The sequence below is a fragment of the Heptranchias perlo genome, unplaced genomic scaffold (assembly GCF_035084215.1).
Source record: "Heptranchias perlo isolate sHepPer1 unplaced genomic scaffold, sHepPer1.hap1 HAP1_SCAFFOLD_199, whole genome shotgun sequence".
Taxonomy (NCBI): Eukaryota; Metazoa; Chordata; class Chondrichthyes; order Hexanchiformes; family Hexanchidae; genus Heptranchias; species Heptranchias perlo.
The window spans coordinates 563,290-572,308 of NW_027139215.1; the positions used below are offsets into that span (position 1 = coordinate 563,290).

Sequence of the window (9,019 nt, forward strand, 5' to 3'; positions counted from 1 at the left end):
AGCTGAACATTAACATAACCTGAGCTCCGAGATCTGACCGGGTCCCATTCCCCCAGAGTGAGGAATGAGCGGGAGGGGAAGTTCCACCCGGTTTATATTTTTGTCCAAGGTGATGTCACAAAGTCCAATTTACAGTGGAGTCGAAATAGTTGAGTTTGGAGAGCGTGAGATTGAAGATCGAAAGGTCTCTGGGTTTGATTCTGTGTTCGGTGATTTTTGTTGCTCTGTTCTCGTTCTTTGAGTCGATTCTCGCATTTATTTCACTGAAATTTTAACCGGCACAGAAAGGTTGGGGAAGAAATAGACAGGCATCAAGAATGGGAAATATTGATAGTGTCTTTATTGAGCTTTTATTTCTCCTTTCGCTTCTGCCTTCTTCTCTGGAATTTCTCTCTCTCGGTGCCGGGAGACCATTTGATTTGAGGCATTTGTCCTAAACTGATGTCTTTTCCACATCTCGGGGCGGTCAGACCCGCTCTGTCTGTTACTACTTGTGACCATTGACGGGAACAGGCCGCGAGTTAAACGTTTATCAGCAAACCGACAGAGAGATAACACAACGGGAATCAAACCCATTGGGCAAGATTTTATCGGGGAGGGGGGTCACGTGGGTCATGAGGTCATGGGTGGGTCAGTCATCGGGGGCATCGGCGAGTCAGTCATCGGGGGTCGGGGGTCATCGCGGGGGTCGGAGATCATGGGGTTCGTAGCTCGTGCAGGGGTGTCGGAGATTTGGAGGGGGTCGGCCGATCGCCTGTGTGGGATCACGGCCGGTTGGCTTGTTGGGCCAGGGGGAAGCACTCCTGCACCTCGGGGCCCACAAGCTGTGCGATAAAGGCATTTACCTGCTGTTTCGGGTCTTCTCGCCTCCTCTCATGTGGTGTGAAGGAGAAGGCCCAGGAATCCCGGCCCCCAAGAGTTTAAAATAAAAAAGCTGTAAAAATGGAGGCCCACATGCGAGCTGCAAAAACACTCACACACAGACATAAACACACAAACATACACACACCAATAACATGAAAGTAACACAGGACTACTTGTCAAACAGTATGCTGCAGATAGAGCGAAGCGATCCCACAAACAACGGATCAGATCAAAGCTCTGCAGTCCTGCCACAGCCATTTGTGAATGATGGTGGATAATTAAACAACTAACGGGAAGTGGCTCTTTGAACATCCCCATCCTCAATGATGGTAAAGCCCAGCACGTGAGTGCAAAGTTTTAGAAACCATCTTCAGCCAGAAGTGCCGAGTGGATGATCCATCTCGGCCTCCTCCCAAAATCCCCACCGTCACAGAAGCCAGTCGAACATCGAGGTGAAGAGTGAAGCTGAGAGCAGATTTTAAAACCGCTGGAATATCAGTGAAATTAAATTGGCGAAAGTGGGAAACTCCGAGTCAGTTTTACACTGTATATTCCGCATCCAATATTGGAGATAAAAGCTTTTGAAGGCGGCGAAAGTTTAAACCCCCCGTAGGGGAACTAAATCCCGGTCTCCCGCGTGACAGGCGAGGATACTCACCACGATACCAACGAGGAACTGTTACATTGACCGTGCACTCATCCCAGATGGTGTTAGACATGTTTCACTTATCAGTGCATTACTTTTAACTATTTATTTGATGACAGTTTGTTTCATTTTCCACTTGCCACTGTTGAAAGAACCTTTTACATTTCCATCTCTTTGTGAGACAACGACAACTGACTCTGTCTTTCTTTCGTTCTTTCTTTCTCTCTGATCGTGGTGAGTTGCCCCGCTTTCGTCCGGGGTTCAATACCCCGACTGGGAGGTAGCATTTTACAGCCGCTAACTTTTAATTTTATGTCTTCGCCGAGCTTCTTCCCAAACAAAAACTACAGAGAAAAAAAACAGGTGATTGTCACTTTCAGAATATTATTGTACGGAGACTATTTGAGGACTGGATGCAGAGCAATTGTGATTTTTACTAACAGGTGGTGAAGGTGACAGATCAGAAATTCATTCATTTCCCCCGCGCAGGTTCAAATCTGACAGTCTTCAGATCCCGTCATTCATCAACCTGTTTCATCTCTGCGTTTCAAAATTCAACAAGTTTCTTGTAGAATTAATAATTCTGAAGTGAATTAAAATTCCACAGCATTGAGTACCTCGAGTTTTATGCTCATTTCAATTGATCTGCAAGATTTCACGAAATCTACGACAGAAATGGAACAAAAATCAGCCAAATTATCCATATTCTGACTCTCAGTATTTCTGAGTCAATCCATGTGTATGTGTGTCTGTGTCTGTGTGTCTGTCTGTGTATGTGCCTCATATTTTCTATATTTTCCTGAGAAGATCTGTCTCTTTCTGTCTCACTCTCTCCCGCGTTACCCACATCATGATCCAACATGTGATGGAAAAGTGGTCGGTAATTCTTCTTTCAACAGTGGTCCGTGGAAAGTTAAACAAACTGTCATCAAATGAACAGTTCAAACAGATTCACTGAAACGTGAAGCATCTGTGGTGAATATACGGCAAACGGCGACACGAATTCCTCGTTAGTATAGTGGTGAGTATCCCCGCCTGTCACGCGGGAGACCGGGGTTCAATTCCCCGACGAGGAGGTTATTGCTGCTTTCGAAGCTTCACTTTCATTTATCTGAAATATTGGATGTTGAAAATACAATGAAAAACTGACTCGGCCTTTCCCACTTCTGCAATTTGATTTCACAGCGATTTTAAATATCTGCTCTCTGCCTCACGCTTCAGCTCGATGTGAGAACCACAATGATGGGCAAGAAATAAAACGCAGAATCGCGCTGTCACCAGCCCGAAACAGAGAGAGACAGGTCTCGGAACAGGCGCAGACATGAAAGATCTTACATACAGCAATGAAAAGGATGCACGTTTCAGTGAATCTATTTTAACGACTTCTTTGATGACAATTTGTTTAACTTTCCACATGCCACTGTTGAAAGAAGACTTACTTTCTATCTCTTTGTTAGTCAAGGTCCAGATAAAAATTATTTGGGGAGCAGGTTAAAAGTGACAGATAGAAAGAAAGAGAGAGACACTCAGAAACGCATATAACAAGTGAGACAGACATAGTCATATTCACACATACACAAACACACACATTCCGAGCTACATAAACACTCGCACACAGACATATACACACACCAATAACCTGAAAGTAACACAGGACTACTTGACAAACAGTGGAAGCAGCATGCTGTGGACAGAGCTAAACGATCCCACAAACAACGGATCAGATCAAAGCTCTGCAGTCCTGCCACACCCATTTGTGAATGATGGTGGATAATGAAACAACTAATGGGAAGAGGCTCTATGAACATTCCCATCCTCAATGATGGTAAAGCCCAGCGTGTGAGTGCAAAGTTTTAGAAACCGTCTTCAGCCAGAAGTGCCGAGTGGATGATCCATCTCGGCCTCCTCCCGAAATCCCCACCATCACAGAAACCAGTCGAACATCGAGGTGAAGAGTGAAGCTGAGAGCAGATTTTAAAACCGCTGGAATATCAGTGAAATTAAATTGGGGAAAGTGGGAAACTCCGAGTCAGTTTTACACTGTATATTCCGCATCCAATATTGGAGATAAATAGCTTTTCAAGGCGGCGAAAGTTTAATCTCCCCGTCGGGGAATTGAACCCCGGTCTCTCGCGTAACAGGCGGGGATACTCACCACTATACTAACGAGGAACTGCTGCATTGACTGTGCACTCATCCCAGATGGTGTTAGACATGCTTCATGTATCAGTGCATTTCTTTCAACTATTTATTTTAAGACAGTTTGTTTCATTTTCTACGGGCCACTCTTGAAAGAACCTTTTACATTTCCATCTCTTTTTTAGACAACGAACAACTGACTCTGTCTTTCTTTCGTTCTTTCTTTCTCTCTTATCGTGGTGAGTTGCCCCGCCTTCGACCGGGGTTTAATTCCCCGACGGGGAGGAAGCATTTATCAGACGCCAACTTTTAATTTTATGTCTTCGCCGAGCTTCTTACTAAACAAAAACTACAGAGAAAAAAAACAGGTGATTGTCACTTTCAGAATATTATTGTACGGAGACTATTTGAGGACTGGATGCAGAGCAATTGTGATTTTTGCTAACTGGTGATTAAGGTGACAGATTCGAAATTCATTCATTTCCCCCGCGCAGGTTCAAATCTGACAGACTTCAGATCCCGTCATTCATCAACCCGTTTCATCTCTGCGTTTCAAAATTCAACAAGTTCCTTGTCGAATTAATAATTCTTAAGTGAATTGAAATTCCACGATGTTGAACACCGCGAGTTTTATGCTCATTTTAATTGATCTGCAAGATTTCACGAAATCTGCGACAGAAATCGAACAAAAATCAGCCAAATTATTCATGTTCTGTATCTCTGTATTTCTGAGTCACTCCATGTGTATGTGTGTCTGTTTCTGTGTGTCTGTGTCTGTTTGTCTGTGTATGTGCCTCATAGTTTCTATGTTTTCCTGCGTCGGTCTCTGTCTCTTTCTCTCTGAACAGAGTGAGACAGAAAACTGCTCACTATTCCAGGATCATCCTGGAATCCAAAGATATCCCCTGTATCTCTTCCCGACCACAAACCGTCTTCTTGCACCCCCTGCCTCTTCCACCCTCACCAAAAAAATTGCGAGGAGCTCCTGGACTATTCTGTCACAAAGATTGAGACCATCCGTTCAGCTGCCGCTCCGGTGGAAAGCTCTCCACTGGATCGGCATACCGAGCACAAAAGAAGATGGAGTGGTTGTTGGAGGCCAATCATCTCAGCCCCAGGACATTGCTGCTGGAGTTCCTCAGGGCAGTGTCTTTGGCCCAACCATCTTCAGCTGCTTCATCAATGAACTTTCCCCCATCATAAGGTCAGAAATGGGGATCTTTGCTGACGATTGCGCAGTGTTCAGTTCCATTCGCAACCCCACAGATAAGATGCAGTCATTGCCCACATGCAGCAAGACCTGGACAACATCCAGGCTTGGGCTGATAAGTGGCAAGTAACATTCACGCCAGACAATTGCCAGGCAATGACAATCTCCAACAAGAGAGAGTCTAACCACCTCCCCTTGACATCCGATGGCATTACCATCGCCGAATCCCCCACATTCAACATCCTGGGGGTCACCATTGACCAGAAACTTAACTGGACCAGCCATATAAATACTGTGGTTACAAGAGTGGGCCAGAAGCTGGGTATTCTGTGGTGAGTGACCCACCTCTGGACTCCCCAAAGCCTTTCCACCATCTGCGAGGCACAAGTAAGGAGTGTGATGGAATACTCTCCACTTGCCTGGATGAGTGCAGCTCCAACAACATTCAAGAATCTCGACACCATCCAGGACAAAGTAGCCCACTTGATTTGCATCCCATCCACCACCCAAAACATTCACTCCCTTCACCACCGGCGCATAGTGGCTGCAGTGTGTACCATCTGCAGGATACACTGCAGCAACTCGCCAAGGCTTCTTCGACAGCACCGACCAAACCCGCAACCTCTAACAGCTAGAAGGACAAGGGCAGCAGGCACATGGGAACCACACCACCTGCACGTTCCCCTCCAAGTCACACACCATCCCGACTTGGAAATATATCACCGTTCCTTCAGCGTTGCTCAGTCAAAATCCTGGAACTCCCTTCCTAACAGCACATTGGGAGAACCTTCACCACACGGACTGCAACGGTTCAAGAAGGCCGCTCACCACCACCTTCTCAAGGGCAATTAGGGATGGGCAATAAATGGTGGCCTTGCCAGCGACGCCCACATCCCATGAACGATTAAAAAAATACAATAATGGCGCGGGTGGGATACAAAACCTTGGGTGCAGAGCACAGTGGATTAGCAGTCCGTTCCCGTAACCACTCGGCCACCTTGTCGAATGAACAGTGCAAAGAAAGCCCTTTTATTTTATTCTTTCAAGGCAAAAGTCTTGGACTGAAAGGTCAGAGTAAGAAAGCCGCTTTTCAATCACCAGTTCCCAGATTCTAAAGGTGGTAGAGGTGACATGGTAGTGTGGCTGAGCGGTCGAAAGCGCTGGATTTAGATCCCAGTCTCTGTGTGCCGTGGGTTCAAATCCCAGCACTGCTCCAATTTGAGGTGCTGGTTGTTTTGGCCTCATCGCTCAGAATCCTTCTTTTCGAAGCAGCGCCATTGCTGTTGTTCGGACGCAACTGCCACACCTGATGTCCCTCGTCGTGATCGTTTTGTGGTTAATACTCTGCGTTGTGGTCGCAGTGACCCCAGTTCGAATCCGAGTCTCCACAGAGTGTCATTTACCGATTTTCTCCATTGCCACATATGCTCAGAGACTGCAGCAAGAAATCAATCTTGAGCACAAGAAATAATATTATTTTGGTGAAACCTTTTAATTCCGTCAAATCCCAGCACTCTCACATGCCTGCACTTGATGTTCCACAGTTCAAACCCGCCTCTTCTCCCAGCTTTTTCTTTCTTCCACAGTCAATATGCCGCCTTTACTTTCCTCCTTCTATTTCATGGACACTTTCCTGCTCCATTGCCGACTCTAACATTCACTTTCACGATCTCACGCCTTTTAGTTTGTTCTGCTCCGACCGCTGTTTCTATTGGGCACATGTCCCATTCACACCAATGTTCATTTGCGCCTTGAAACCATTCGATACATTTCGATCTGCGTGACCGCTCGACAGACAAACACGATGAAAGATGGGATTGCACCAGAGAGGGTACAGAGGAGATTTACAAGGATGTTCCAGGACTGGAGAATTTTAGCTATGAGGAAGGATTGGATCGGCTGGAGTTGTTTTCGTTGAAACAGAGGAGGCTGAGGGGGGATTTAATTGACCGAAAAAAATTATTGAGGGACAGACGAACTGCATCACTTCCAAGAAGGCAGCTCACCACCACCTTCTCAAGGGCAATTTCGGATGGGCAATAAATTCTGCCCTTGCCAGCGACGCCCACATCCCATGAACAAATAAAAAAAGGATATTAAGGTCCATTTCCCTCAGCAGAGAGGCCAATAACCAGGGGGCATATATTTCAAGTAATTGGTAGAAGGATTAGAGGGGATCTGTGGATAATTTTTTTCACCCAGAGGGTGGTGTGAGAATGGACCTTACTGGCTGAACGGGTGGTAGAGGCAGAAACCCACATCGCTTTTTAAAAAGTACTTGGATGTGCACTTGAAGGGCCGTCACCTACAAGGCTGCGGACCAAGACCAAGAGTGCGATCAGGCTGGATAGCTCTTTTTCAGCTGGCACAGACACAATGGGCCGAATAGCCTCCTTCTGTGCTGTAAATTTCTATGATTCTATAAGCCCGAGGGTCAAATGTGACATGGCAAAAGATACATGTTTATGGTTCAAAAAAATCTTTACAGAGAGGGAAGGGACAATGTCGAGTTCTGCCCGAAAGTGTTATTGACACAGACTCCATGAATTATTTTAAACGGGAGTATAGAAACATAGAAAAAAGGAGCAAGAGAAGGCCATTCAGCCCTTCGGGCCTGCTCCACCATTCAAAATGATCATGGCTGATCTTCTAACTCAGTATCCTGTTCCCACTTTTCCCCCTTTAGCATTAATAAATATATCTACCTCCTTCTTGAATACATCTAATGACTTGGCCTCCACTGCGTTCTGTGGTAGAGAATTCCACAGGTTCACCACCCTCTGAGTGAAGAAATTTCTCCTCATCTCTGTTCTAAATGGCATACCCCGTATCCTGAGACTGTGACCCCTGGTTCTGGACTCCCCAGCCATCGGGAACATCCTCCCTGCATCTCGTCCTGCTGGAATTTTATATGTTTTGATGAGATCACCTCTCATTCTTCTAAACTCGAGCGAATATAGACCGAGTCGACCCAATCTCTCCTCATAAATCAGTCCTGCCATCCCAGGAATCAGTCTGGTAAACCTTCGTTGCACTCCTTCCATGGCAAGGATATCCTTCCTCAGATAAGGAGACCAAAACTGCACACAATACTCCAGATGTTGTCTCACCAAGACCCGTACAACTACAGTAAGACATCCCTGTTCCTATACTCAAATCCTCTTGCCTTCCTAACTGTTTGCTGCACTTGAATGCTCGCTTTCAGCGACTAGCAGACAAGGACACCCAGGTCTCGTTGCACCTCCCCTTTTCCCAATCTCTCACCATTCAGATAATAATCTGCTTTTCTGTTTTTACAACCAAAGTGGATAACCTCACATTTATCCACGTTATATTGCATCTGCTATGTTCTTGCCCACTCACACAACTTATCTAAATCACATTGGAACCTCTTTCCATCCTCCTCACAGCTCACATTCCACCCCAGCTTTGTGTCGTGTATAGGGACCTTGGAACAGAGGAACATTAAATTGGATGAGGAGCAAGAGGAAAGTCACCTGTTTCTGTACTGTTAGATCCTAAGCTTCATTGAGAATGAATTCATGAAGCATTTCTACATAGTTTTTTTTGCAACTTGTAAACAAAATCCCAAAGTATATCTAGTTTGTAAAGTCTCCCTGAAATGTTACAATGTAAATCAGACAACAGTCAGAAGAGGGTCAGATGGCCCTACACTACACTTGAATGTATTTTCATCTATTGGGTTTAAAGTTTCCGAACACTATTTGTCAATGGTGTGAAGAAGCTCAGAGTGAAAGTGAGGAGGGGCCGTCTGACTGCAGTTTCCACTGGAAAAAAAAGTCACCTTCAGTGTGTACAGTGAGCAGAAGTGAATTGCTATTGTTAAAAGTTCCCACTAACTCATTGTTATTCTACTTGAACAGAACGAGCCTGGATCTCCTGCTATGTTTAAACACTAAACTTCAGTGATTATAGCTCAAGTAAAATATTACCATGATTTGATTTAAATGGAGGAGTGGTTTCCACTGCCAAAGAATGTTGTCTGAAGCGAGGGTGTTGACTGCTAACAGCTCCCATCCTGTTTACTCGACCCCCTGAATGTCTGATTTACCAAAAAGAAAAACCCAGCTCAGTAAAGTTAAACATTCTCTTATTAATCTGAAGAACATTTTATGAACAAATTTCAATATTTCAAAGTA

General features: G+C 45.2%; 2 non-coding genes across 2 annotated transcripts; one reads left to right on the plus strand and one right to left on the minus strand.

The window, feature by feature from the left end:
- Positions 1 to 2,514: 2,514 nt before the first annotated feature.
- On the plus strand, positions 2,515 to 2,586 carry trnad-guc (transfer RNA aspartic acid (anticodon GUC)). The gene has a single exon. It is a non-coding gene; the product is annotated as a tRNA-Asp (tRNA).
- Positions 2,587 to 3,610: 1,024 nt separating this feature from the next.
- On the minus strand, positions 3,611 to 3,682 carry trnan-guu (transfer RNA asparagine (anticodon GUU)). The gene has a single exon. It is a non-coding gene; the product is annotated as a tRNA-Asn (tRNA).
- Between the last annotated feature and the right edge of the window lie 5,337 nt (positions 3,683 to 9,019).